At 31.6% G+C, this 11,544-nt stretch overlaps 1 long non-coding RNA gene across 1 annotated transcript; it reads left to right on the top strand.

The window, feature by feature from the left end:
- The first annotated feature begins 10,074 nt into the window (after positions 1-10,074).
- LOC125495086 (uncharacterized) lies at positions 10,075-10,854 on the top strand. The gene is made up of 2 exons (XR_007271774.1): positions 10,075-10,243; positions 10,668-10,854. It is a non-coding gene; the product is annotated as an uncharacterized LOC125495086 (long non-coding RNA).
- The last annotated feature ends 690 nt before the right edge of the window (positions 10,855-11,544 follow it).

Below are 11,544 nucleotides of genomic sequence, written 5' to 3'. Positions count from 1 at the left end.
TGTTCTTTAAGAGCTCCGTCCCATAATATAGTTCCTATTTCATTTTTGGTGGTCAAACTTTAAAATCTTTGACCGAATATTCTCATTTGTATATATAAAAAAATATATTCATGTAGGATCTTGTTAGATTCGTCTCAATGTGTAGTTTCATAATATCAACTTTTTATATTTTTTATTAATAAGGAATTGAAGATATTAAAGGTCAAAGTTACATTTTGGAGACCGTGAAAAAAGAAATAAGCACTATATTATGGGACGGAGGGAGTAGTAATGATATATATTTAAATAATAATAATAATGATAATAATAATAATAATAATAATAATAATAATAATAATAAGAGTAATTAGGAAAATAAATTATACCAACATAATAATATTTAACAAAATAGTTATAAACGAATGGAGTTGAACTGAACTGAACTGATGGGAGCTGAACTGAACTGAAAATAAGGTGGGGAGAACATGCCTTTAGTGCTAAATCATTTTGGAGTACTCGAAAGTTATAATACTCAAAAGTTAACTTACTACTCCCTCGTGTTGTATTATTAGTTTACCTATTTTTCTTTTTGGGTTTTCATATAGTTTAGGCACTTCTTTCTCTCTATTTTGAAATGGTCATAACAATTTTATTTTATCATCTTTACATTTTAACTTTACTCCTCTTGGTCCACAACATTAATTTTAATGAAATATATAATAAATTGATTTTCTATTTCCCCTTCTAAGACCACACAATTATTTCTCCTAAAACTTTCTGTCTAAAAAAGTGGATAAACTAATGAAAATCGAGGTGGTATATCCTAACTAGACAGTTAGCCGAGTCATTGTTCAAATACTAATCGTATTAACCATGTTACAGAAAAAAAAGAGATCAAATCATTTAATTCATACTCCGCCCACTTCTAATCTATATATACTTTTCTTTTTGATATATTTCTTTTTTATCAACACATTGTTGCCTTTTCTATTCTTAAGTAACATGTGATTCGAGTTAAGTATACAAGAGGGTACTGAACTTTGGAAAAAGTTTCAGTTAGGGTACTGAACTTTCAAAAGTTTCAGTTAGAGTACTCAAAATGGATGTCTGTTAACTTAAGGTACTAAACTTTGGTTTGTACCGTTATCAGCCCCAAAAATAAAAGAAAAATGTGACATGACATTAGTTAAAAGGAAAAAGGTGACATGACATTAATTATAAAATTCCACACTCTTTTCTCTCTCCTCTGATTCCTCACCTTCTTTTCTCTCTCATCTGATTCCTCACACTCTTTTTACTTTTTACTTTTTGCAACTTTTTATTTCAACATTATACTCCTCTTTTCCAATTAAACAAAAAACTTGCTAAAGCACAGTTAAAAGATCACATTGTATGCCTGAATGTGCTCATTAAATTATAATATTTTACCCCTCAAAAAAAAAAAAAATTATAATATTTTATAGAAAAAACAAGAGAAGAAATTTATTTCTTTTATGATTTTGGGAAAATGCATGGTGTTGCGTTACCCCTTTTAGTGAATGAATGCTGAAGTCGTCAGAGTCATGAAAGCTATCAAGGAATACCAACATCTATCTCTGCAATATAAATTTGGAACAAAGCATAAAAGCTTCATATATCATCAATATATACTACTATATATGCATGTGATTTCATGATAACCTTCACGAAAGTTTTTGTTCTTGTTTCTGTCCATTGCATGCCTTAGCATGCATGGATTAGCATATTAACATCTTCTGTGTTTGGTTTGAGGGTGAGAATCGAATCTAAACTGATCAGATTTTTATTCTAAGGGTAGATTTTCAAACACAAAAAGAGAATATAGTAAGAAATTTATACATATGTTTTCATCTGGTTTTATTCTCAATGTTCATAATTGTTTCGGATACTATTAAATTGTGCTTTTACAGAAATTCGGGCATATTCATGATATGGTGGATTATATAATATGTCTCAATTGACCCATTTAGTTTTCATTCAATTAGTGGTGAATTTCATATAAGGAAGATTTAATCATGCTTTACGAATATATATACGTTCAATGTGCGCGTAGACCATATTAACCCAACAAATTTTAGGGCGTTTTCTCATCTCTTTTTAAAAGATTGTTTTAAGGTTGATCGATCACGGAATAGACACAGAAGGTGAAATTATGAATGATTATGTTCAATAATTTAGCTAAAAAAACACACCAAAACAAAAAACCCCACAAAATCAAATTCAAAATTCACTTAATCTACGCACGAAATGACGAAATCAAATTATCATACATACATACATACTACTAAAATCGAGTAAAATTAATGAAATTTAGCTAAAAAAATTGAGATCAGTGAGCTGCGAATTTACTGACCAAGATTTAGATTTAGAGTACAATTGTTGAGGAGAGAGAAAGTTAAAGATGAAGAATGAGAGGTTAGAGATGAAGTTTATGAATTGAGATTTTAGTTATGGAGGTGAAGTTGGGTTTTTTTTTTTGGTTTTTGAGGAGAGAGAAAATAGAAGGCGTAGGAAGACGACGACCCATGAAGAAGTAATTGATTACAGTACGTTCCCCAATTTTCTCATGGGGGAATTCTGGAATTTTATTTTTTTTGGGAGTATGGATAATTTGATTTTTGATTATGGGATGGAGAGAGAAAAGAAGGTGAGGAATCAGAGGAGAGAGAGAGGAGTGTGAAATTTTATAATTAATGTCATGTTACCTTTTTCCTTTTAACTAATGCCATGTCACATTTTTCTTTTATTTTTTGGGCTGATAACGGTACAAACTAAAGTTTAGTACCTTCTATTTTGAGTACTCTAACTGGAACTTTTGAAAGTTCAGTACCCTAACTGAAACTTTTTCCAAAGTTCAGTACCCTCTTGTATACTTAACTCCATGTGATTCTATCTAAATATCTAATTTCTATTGTTTTCCACTTATGTCATCTGTTTTTTTAATATTTTAACTCACTTTTCACTTTCTCTCTCACACTTTTCACTTTCTCTCTCATACTTTTGGATTTCTTCCTTGATTCTCCCATAAAATAATTTGAGTAAACTAAAAACTTAAAAGAGATAGAGGAGTTATTATAGATAAATACAAAACGACTATCCAAACAATGATCCAAATCCAATAGCGTATTGTAAATCTTTTTGGGCAAAATACAATAAGTTTGAAGAAGATAAAATGATATTTTAAGTACGTACATAGATTATTTTTTAAAATAAAAAGTGACACTGTATATTATAATGTACTATTTGGATATCACTATAATAAATTTATAGTTTCTCATCTAGACTTAGACTATAGTTTTTATCAAGATTTTTCTTTTATTTCTAGGATATGATCTTTTTTTTTGTACCAGGACAAAAACACACTAGTCACTAGGCAACTTGCAGTGAAAGAATATGGGGCAGACCAAAGCGCAACGATGCAGATTTAATGGTCTTAGTTAGTGTTCTGTGAAGATTTAATTTATACGAACCTTCCAACCTATAGTATTCAATCATCTATATATATGGGGTGTATGCATTGCAAAGTAATACAATACAAAACATTCACACACCTTCATTTCCTCTCTCAAACTAATCTCAACAACAAAATGAAGAGCTTTAGCCACAAAAACAATAATTTCCAAATGATGAGTTGCTTTCTTATCCTCAGCCTGGTCATGATGAGCGGAATTGTTGATGCAGCACGTTTTGGTTCAAAATTTCTCCAAGGACCTCGCAACTTTTTCCCGCATATCAACCCATCCTACATGAAGAAGGCTAACGAGTTAGCTGAACTTTGGCGATTTGAAAAAATATTGTTTATTTCTTGAACAAGCAGTCATAAAATACCAATCTATGGCGAATTCCCCTCGGTACCAGAAATTCAAAAATTTTACGGAGAATCTATGCAGGAAGTAGTTATCAAGAGTCAGTATATAGTGTCAATCTTCCATATTTCATATGTTTCGCCTGCTATATATGTATTTAATTCCTATAGTTGTTATTATTTGGTATGTTTTAGCTTTCAAGTTTATGTTTATGTGTAATCAACAGTGTCGTTTGAGACTTGTGACATGAAATAAATGTGTTGAAACTATAGTATATTATTACTCATCTTCCATCAGCATGCGGCTTTCACATCAGTGTGAAGTGTAATCATTTATCCTCTATCATTTATGTACTGTGTAAACTGTAAGGTGCTAAATCATTTTGGAGTGCTCAAAAGTTAATAAAGATAATGTCTTGCAATGTTCAACTTATTATTATATCCTAATTTCAGCAACCTACTGGCTACTAACAATGCGTAGTAAGATTCTCGAAGGCTCCATATGACTGACTGAATGGGATTTATAATAAGATACTAGTTGCCATTTAACATAATGAACAAATTGACTCAAATGGGAATCACAAGTACATAATTAAAGAACCTTTTAAGTAAGGCTATGTTTAGTTCACCTGAAATTTTCTGATCTGAACTTATCTGATCTGATCTGAACTTATTTTTTCTGATCTGATCTGATCTGAACTTATCTGATCTGATCTGATTTGATTACAAGATCTTATCTTTTAGATTTTTCTCAATATAGAAGAAAAAATATAGTCATGCGGAGTCTTGTTTGATTCGTCTCAATGAGTACTTTATTAATATTCAATTATTATAATTTTTACTAATATGTAATGAAAAATATAATGATTTTTAAATATAAGCATAATCTGAACTGAACTGATCTGATCTGAACTTATTTTTTCTGATCTGATCTGATCTGATCTGATTAGATATGAAATAAGCAAAAATAAGGTGAACTGAACATAGCCTAAATGTGAGGTTCATTAAACTTTAAATCAGTCTTTGTTTGACTATGTTATTTGAGTTTCAGTAATTTTTTTACTTTGCGCACATAAATATACCACGTTCATATCTAGATTCCCAAGTATTCTGAGAGCTGATGTTGAGATGGGCATGCATGGGCCATATTATGCTTAGTTTTTTATTCTAAAATTTATCCTATTAATTTTTTCTCTAGATAATGTCAATGGAAGTTTTAATTCTCACTTTATATTACACATAAAATTAATTCCCTCCACGTAGGTCCTGTTCTGTTCAACTTATCTTAACTTATTTAATACTAGCTTTCATATGCACGCGATGCGTGCGTTAATTTCAAAATTTGTTATTCTATTAGATATTCCATTCGTACTTTATTTATGATTAAACTTAAATGTGAAAAATTCAACAGTTAGATGAATCTAGATATATTAATTCGCTAATGTAAAAAAAAAAAAAGGGTTGTGAGTGATTGTTAACATTAATTTTTTGAATGAGTTGGTTTAACTGAATTAAAGAGTATCAAAGGTAGTGAATGTTCAGACTTTTCATGTGCATGTTATGTATGCCATCTTTTTTTATAAGGTATAAATATTTTGTTTAATTTTTGATTGAAGTATTTGATGCATATACCATTTTAAACTTGTTTTAAATGGCAAGTTGGAATGAGCATTTTTAAATGATTTGCTTTTGTAATTTTTTTCATTCCATTAATTAGATCATTAAGGGTATTTTAGTCACTTCAAAAGAGGAGACCACACCTCCTCTCTTGGCTTATATAATAGAGATCTTATAAAATAATATCAGATCAGATAAGATGAGATAGGATAAATACGATACATAGTTCAACTTATCTTCACTCATTTTAAAAAAAGATAAGATAAATTCAAATAAAATGGAATGGAACGGGTGGCTTGTATGGTTCAATAGGAATAATACCGGGTTCCTGCTTCTCGGTTTTCTTGGCTTCATCTTCCAAAACCGTATTTCCTTGGTCTTCTTTACTCAACCCTATAACCTCTTCTGCACTTTTGTTTTGCTTAGTTACCTTCTTTGGATCAGGCTCTTGCAATTCTTTATCACTCGTCAATGAAATGGCATGTATATGCCCCTTAGGATTTGGTTCAGTTTGCCCAGGGAATTGGCCTGAAGGTTTAGAGAGGTGCAGACTAATTTGTTGGGCAAGTTGGGTCATTTGATTCTCCATCAATTTATTACGAGCATTGATTTGTTGGAGAGAGTTGTTGAAGAATTCATTTTGCTTAGTTTGATATTCAACTTGCTTTGCTTGAGAAGAAGTTATCTATTTCAGTCCATATTTCTTCTTTTTATATTTTGTTTAATTAGTGTTATTCGCTAGTTTTTAACTCTTAATTTTATAATTTATTTAGTCCCTTTATTTTAGTAATTCTACCGATAATGGATTTGTTTAGTTTATGTGATCGATATATATAGTTATCTACTTTTATTTTATTTTTAGTTACTCATTTTTGTATATTCTATATCTGGTTTCTCCCATCGTATTTTGATTTTTGCTTTGTAGGTGAGCGTTTTGGTGTACAAGCTTCAAGTTAGAAGTTAGAACTAGTAACATATTATCCTTCACCACACCTTTTCTATCCTACACCACACCCCCACATTTCCTACACTTGCTCCAACTCCCTTATTCACCCTAACCTACACCAGTCAGCACATACCCCTATCTTACAGTACACAAGACATTGTGCTCCTTGCAGCCACCATCTGTACTCTACACCGTAGCCGCACCTCCACCAGCAACTTCATCCTCTGCTCCACGACCCATGCACAAATTTGTCCCAGTCAAGAAGGGAGTGGGCACTCCTCTTTATAATAGAGCGATCGCTCTGTTCTAATCCACCACAAACTGAAGAGTTCCATAATATTTTGAGCGAGCCATGAACGACTTCTGAGCGAGCGCTCAAAGAAAACGTGCTTCAATAGTCATTAAATAAACAACGGTTGTGATTTGTTTCCACCGTTCAAACGTGCGATGGGATGATGATTTCTAGCAGCACGAATTCGAACCGTGTGATGTTGATGATTATATTGGTGATGTTGATGCAAATCAGATGGCCTAAATTTATGACTTTAGATTGGTACATTTCACTTGGTGGTGCAGCAGGGTGTAATTCCCTTATGAAGTTTGAAGAGGGTAGGAGCGAAGACGAAGAAGACAAAATCAAGAGCGAAGTTTGAAGTATTTGATTTTACCCTTTTTTTTTTTGTCCTTTTATCTTTTCTTTCTAAATCCTTGTTTATTTCTACCTTTTTCAATTTTCTCTCTTTATTTTAGGAGTAGTGTAAATAATTTTAACCCTCATCTTTTTGAAGGAGAAATTAAGTTTTTATTAGGTTTTTATTTTTATTTCACCTCTCTTAATATTAGAATAGTTAGGGTTTTAGGAAGGATTATCCTCCATAATTTAGTTTAGAGAGAAAAAGTAAGAAAACTCAAAGAGAGATTGGAGATTTTGAAATCCAATTAGTGACAACTTGTATTGAAGTACTACAACCAATCAATGAACATTTCTTACTTTATCTTCTCTTTTATTGCTTTATTTTAATTATTTTCATTAAGATTAGTTGTTCATGCTTAATTTAATTATTTATAGTTTATTTTATTTAGTTTAATGTTAGATTAATGTTTACTATCATGTTATAATTAGTTGGTAATTTCTCTAATGTTCACATTTCTGTGTTTATAGATTAGTTCGTTGGTTTTGGGTTTGGGTGAAAACCCAACAATGATTGATTTGGGTGTTGGAATATGAAATCAGTGAGTTTGATTAGGCTTATTAATTGATTAATAGCATGATTACTATTTGCTTGCATTCTAGTTGACCACTTATATGTTTGTTCTATTGATACCTTAATCAAATTGAGAGAGGAGATTAAGGTTGACATTTATTCTATTATCTTGCTTAATTACTCATGAGAGTGAGATTTGATTGAGGGAGGGTTTTGTGGATTGATATTGTACTTATCTCTTAGTTACATGTTTGAGACCATGAGATTGACTTAGTTATGTGATCTAGGTAGTTTTATGCACCCTCGATAGCGGGTTTAGAGCTAGTTAAGAGTCAATAATCTACATTAGTTGCTTGGTTTTTTTTTTCTCCACGTTTCACCCTTCTAATTTCCTAAATCATGATTGGTTGGTGTTGGATCCCTTTCCCTAATCCTATTTGATCTTTGATATTTAGTTTAGTTCAATAGACTTTAGTTGGTAATTGACACCTTCCGACTCTTTTTTAGCCTAGCTTATTGTTAAATTAACACATATTGGTGTTCCTTAGTCCTTGTGGAAGAATAAACCTTACTTGTCACTTTACTTAGTTTAGTGATTTAGTTAGTTTTTGTTTGACTATTAGGATATTAGTAACGACCTAATTTTTCCTATGTCAATTTTTGATAAAACTATGGTGGTGATTCTTTAATCAAAGTAGATGTTATCTTGTTCTCTAGTTTTTACATACTAACCCTAGTTTTATTTTCTGTTGCAACTTGGAGATTCGAGATTGTGTCTTTGATCAAACATTCGGATTCATCTTATATTCAATCACTATCAATCAACTTCAATTCTTTCCTTCCTTTTCTTTTATTTTAATTATGTTTTAATTAATTTTGTTAATTTTTTATTGCTATAAGTAGTGAGTACTCCCTATTATTATCTAAGATTGAGTTGTGTCCTATAGTATGAATTGATAATATGAATTTTCTCTAAAACTGAATTATATGCTTAGAGTTTGATAAGATTGATTTTATTGTCAATTATGCATATTGATTTAGCCATAATTTATATTGCCAATAAAAGTTGGGGTTGAAATTAGGAGTTATTTGTTTGTTGCTAAATTGCTATTTTGTTAATTGAGTTCATCAATGAAAGTTGGATCTTGATTTAGATAGTATCATCATTGATTTGAATTCTCCCATGAAAATAGATGAGAAATAGGATTGAGAATTATTTTGACATTGTTTTTTAGTGCTTCTTATGTAAGTCATGAAAATAGGAGATAAACATGTTAATAGTTACGATTTTTGCTATTATGAAAGTGAGCTCTAAGTATTGAGGAATGACTAAGGATTTATTAGTTTTGGTTTGTAGCTGTTCTTTATTGCTGAGTCATGAGGGAATGTCAATCTCGTCTAAGCTATAACTAAATAATTAGAATTTGAGTTATATTTTGATTAATTCATATTAGTGGTGATGCTTAATCTTAGTGTTTTAATTATTATGTAGATCATACTTTATCATATCTTGTTATTAGTTTAACTATTATTAGTTAGTAGACTCTTCTGGATTTTGAATTTTGTAGCTATTTCATAGTCTATAATAAACTCGTGTTTAATTTTGAACCTCCTTGAGTTCGACCCGTATGTGCTATGATACCGATGTTAGGGTTTTCTTTTAATACTGCAAGTGAATAGTGTCGTATCATATACAGGTCGAACTCAAGGAGGTGCAAGACTGACACTAATTGATTCTACACTATGAAATAGCTACACGATCCAAATATCAAGAGAAATTTATAAACTAATAGCTAAACTAATGACAAGATATAAAAAAGTATTATATATATGATAACAAAAACACTAAGATTAAGTATCACCGCTAGTATGAATTGATCCAAACACAACTCAAATCCTAGTTATTCAATTATCGGTTAGGTGAGATTGACATTCCCTTAGTTACTCCCTCCATTTCATTTTAATTTACTCATTTCACTTTGGGGGAGAACTAAGGAGGAAATACAAAAGTATGAGAGAAACTGAAAAGTGAGAAAGAGAAACAAAAGAGTGGGTTAAAATATTAAAAAGTGAATGACATGGGTGGAAAAGGAGGAGAAAGTAGATGTGGTATGTTACCAAAAATAGAAAAAACATCAACAGTGTATAGATTAAAAAGAATCAGACTAAAAAGAAAAGTGTGTAGATTAAAAAAAAGAAAATTAAAAAGAGGGAGTATGACTCGGCAATAAAGTACAGCTGTAAACTGAAACTAAATCCTCGATAGGGATGGAAATATCCAGTGGATGACCCGCTCACCCGTTCCACCCGCGTTTAAAAAGCGGGTGAAAACCCGAGATAAATGGATGAGAAGCGGGTGACGGATAACCGGGTGACGGATCCGGGTCGGGTTCGGGTGGATTTTTTTCAACCATTACCCGACCCATCAACCGTTTATCACCCGACCCATCACCCATTTTTAATAAATAAGATATATACTTTAACAAAGCCCACAGGCCATGGCCCAAATATTATACGCTGGTAATAATTTCTCCCAAAGGCCAAAACCCTAACTTAATCACTATCCCTCTTTTTTCAGCCAAGCAGCCACCATCTCCATTCTCCAGTCTGACGGTATCCCTCTTCAGTTCTTCCTCACCGGGAAACGCTTAAGTCGCCGGAAAAAGAAGCCAGGTAAGTAAATTAAACTCTTCTTCATTTACTTTGTCATTAAATTTAATTTTTTTTGTAAGAATTCAATTTGTCAAATGATGAATTTTGTTTAGTCGATTAAATGAATGTATAATCCTACTGCTACACTTTGATAATGATAATATATGATGTATAGTGAGAATCCATGATCTAAGCGACATAGTTGTCAGCATCCTCTTCAAGGAGATATATGTTGTAGATGTCTCCTTTGTAATTTGACTTTCTTTGGCACTAGTTGATCAATGGTAAGTACAATCTGAAATTTCATTTTAAGAGCATGATGTTAGAAATTAGAATGTTGTTTTGGCTTGAAATGTTATATCAATTTGCAATTTCTTTTATTTATCAAGCTGTAATACTGTACATATGGTGAAATGGTGAATTTGTTGATTTTTTTTTATTTTAGGGAATGGAAGGTGATGAATCTGGATACGAATCTTCATTTCCTTGCTCAACTCCTTCTACAGCTTCTCCGTCTCCTTCTCAAGTTCGCAATGGAACACATATGCATCATGTAAACTTCAAAAATTGCAACTATCATTTGTAATATTATTGGATAATTTATTTATTGTAGTGCAGATTATAGTTGGATACTTGGTTCTTAAAATTTTCATATTTTTCTTTATTTTTACATATATTCTTTGATTTCACCCGTTAATCACCCGATCCATCCGTTTCACCCGGTTATAAATGGATGGATGGATTCGGGTGGAGAGGGATGCGGGTGATGGATGGATCGGGTGGAGCGGGTTGATGCGGGTGATGCTCCACCCGCCCCGAACCCGATCCATTTCCATCTCTAATCCTCGATCATTCCAATACCTAGAGCTCGCTTTCGTGATAGCAAAAGGCCTAACTAACATGCATGTCTCCTATTTTCATGGCTTACACACATAATTAGAAGCATTGAGAACCAATGTCAAATAATTCCCAATCTTAGTTCTCACCTATTTTCATGGGAGAATTCAAATAAATGATAAGATTATCTAAATTAAGACCCAACTTTCGTTGCTGAACTCAATTAATAAAATAATGATTTAACATTAAATAAATATTTGTAATCTCAACTCCAACTCTCGTTGATAATATGGAACTAAGGCTAAATTAAGATGCAAAATTAACAATATGAATAATCTCATCAAACCCTAAACATATAATTTAATAACATGGGAATTAGAAAAAAAAATCATGTGATCACTCCATACGAGGGCTCAACTCAATTCTAGATGAAAGACTTCTCACTAATCATGGCAATAAAATCAACAAACCTAATTGAAAACATA

This window comes from Beta vulgaris, chromosome 2, assembly GCF_026745355.1.
Source record: "Beta vulgaris subsp. vulgaris cultivar EL10 chromosome 2, EL10.2, whole genome shotgun sequence".
Lineage (NCBI taxonomy): Eukaryota > Viridiplantae > Streptophyta > Magnoliopsida > Caryophyllales > Amaranthaceae > Beta > Beta vulgaris.
This window is presented reverse-complemented; position numbering and strand designations above follow the sequence as displayed.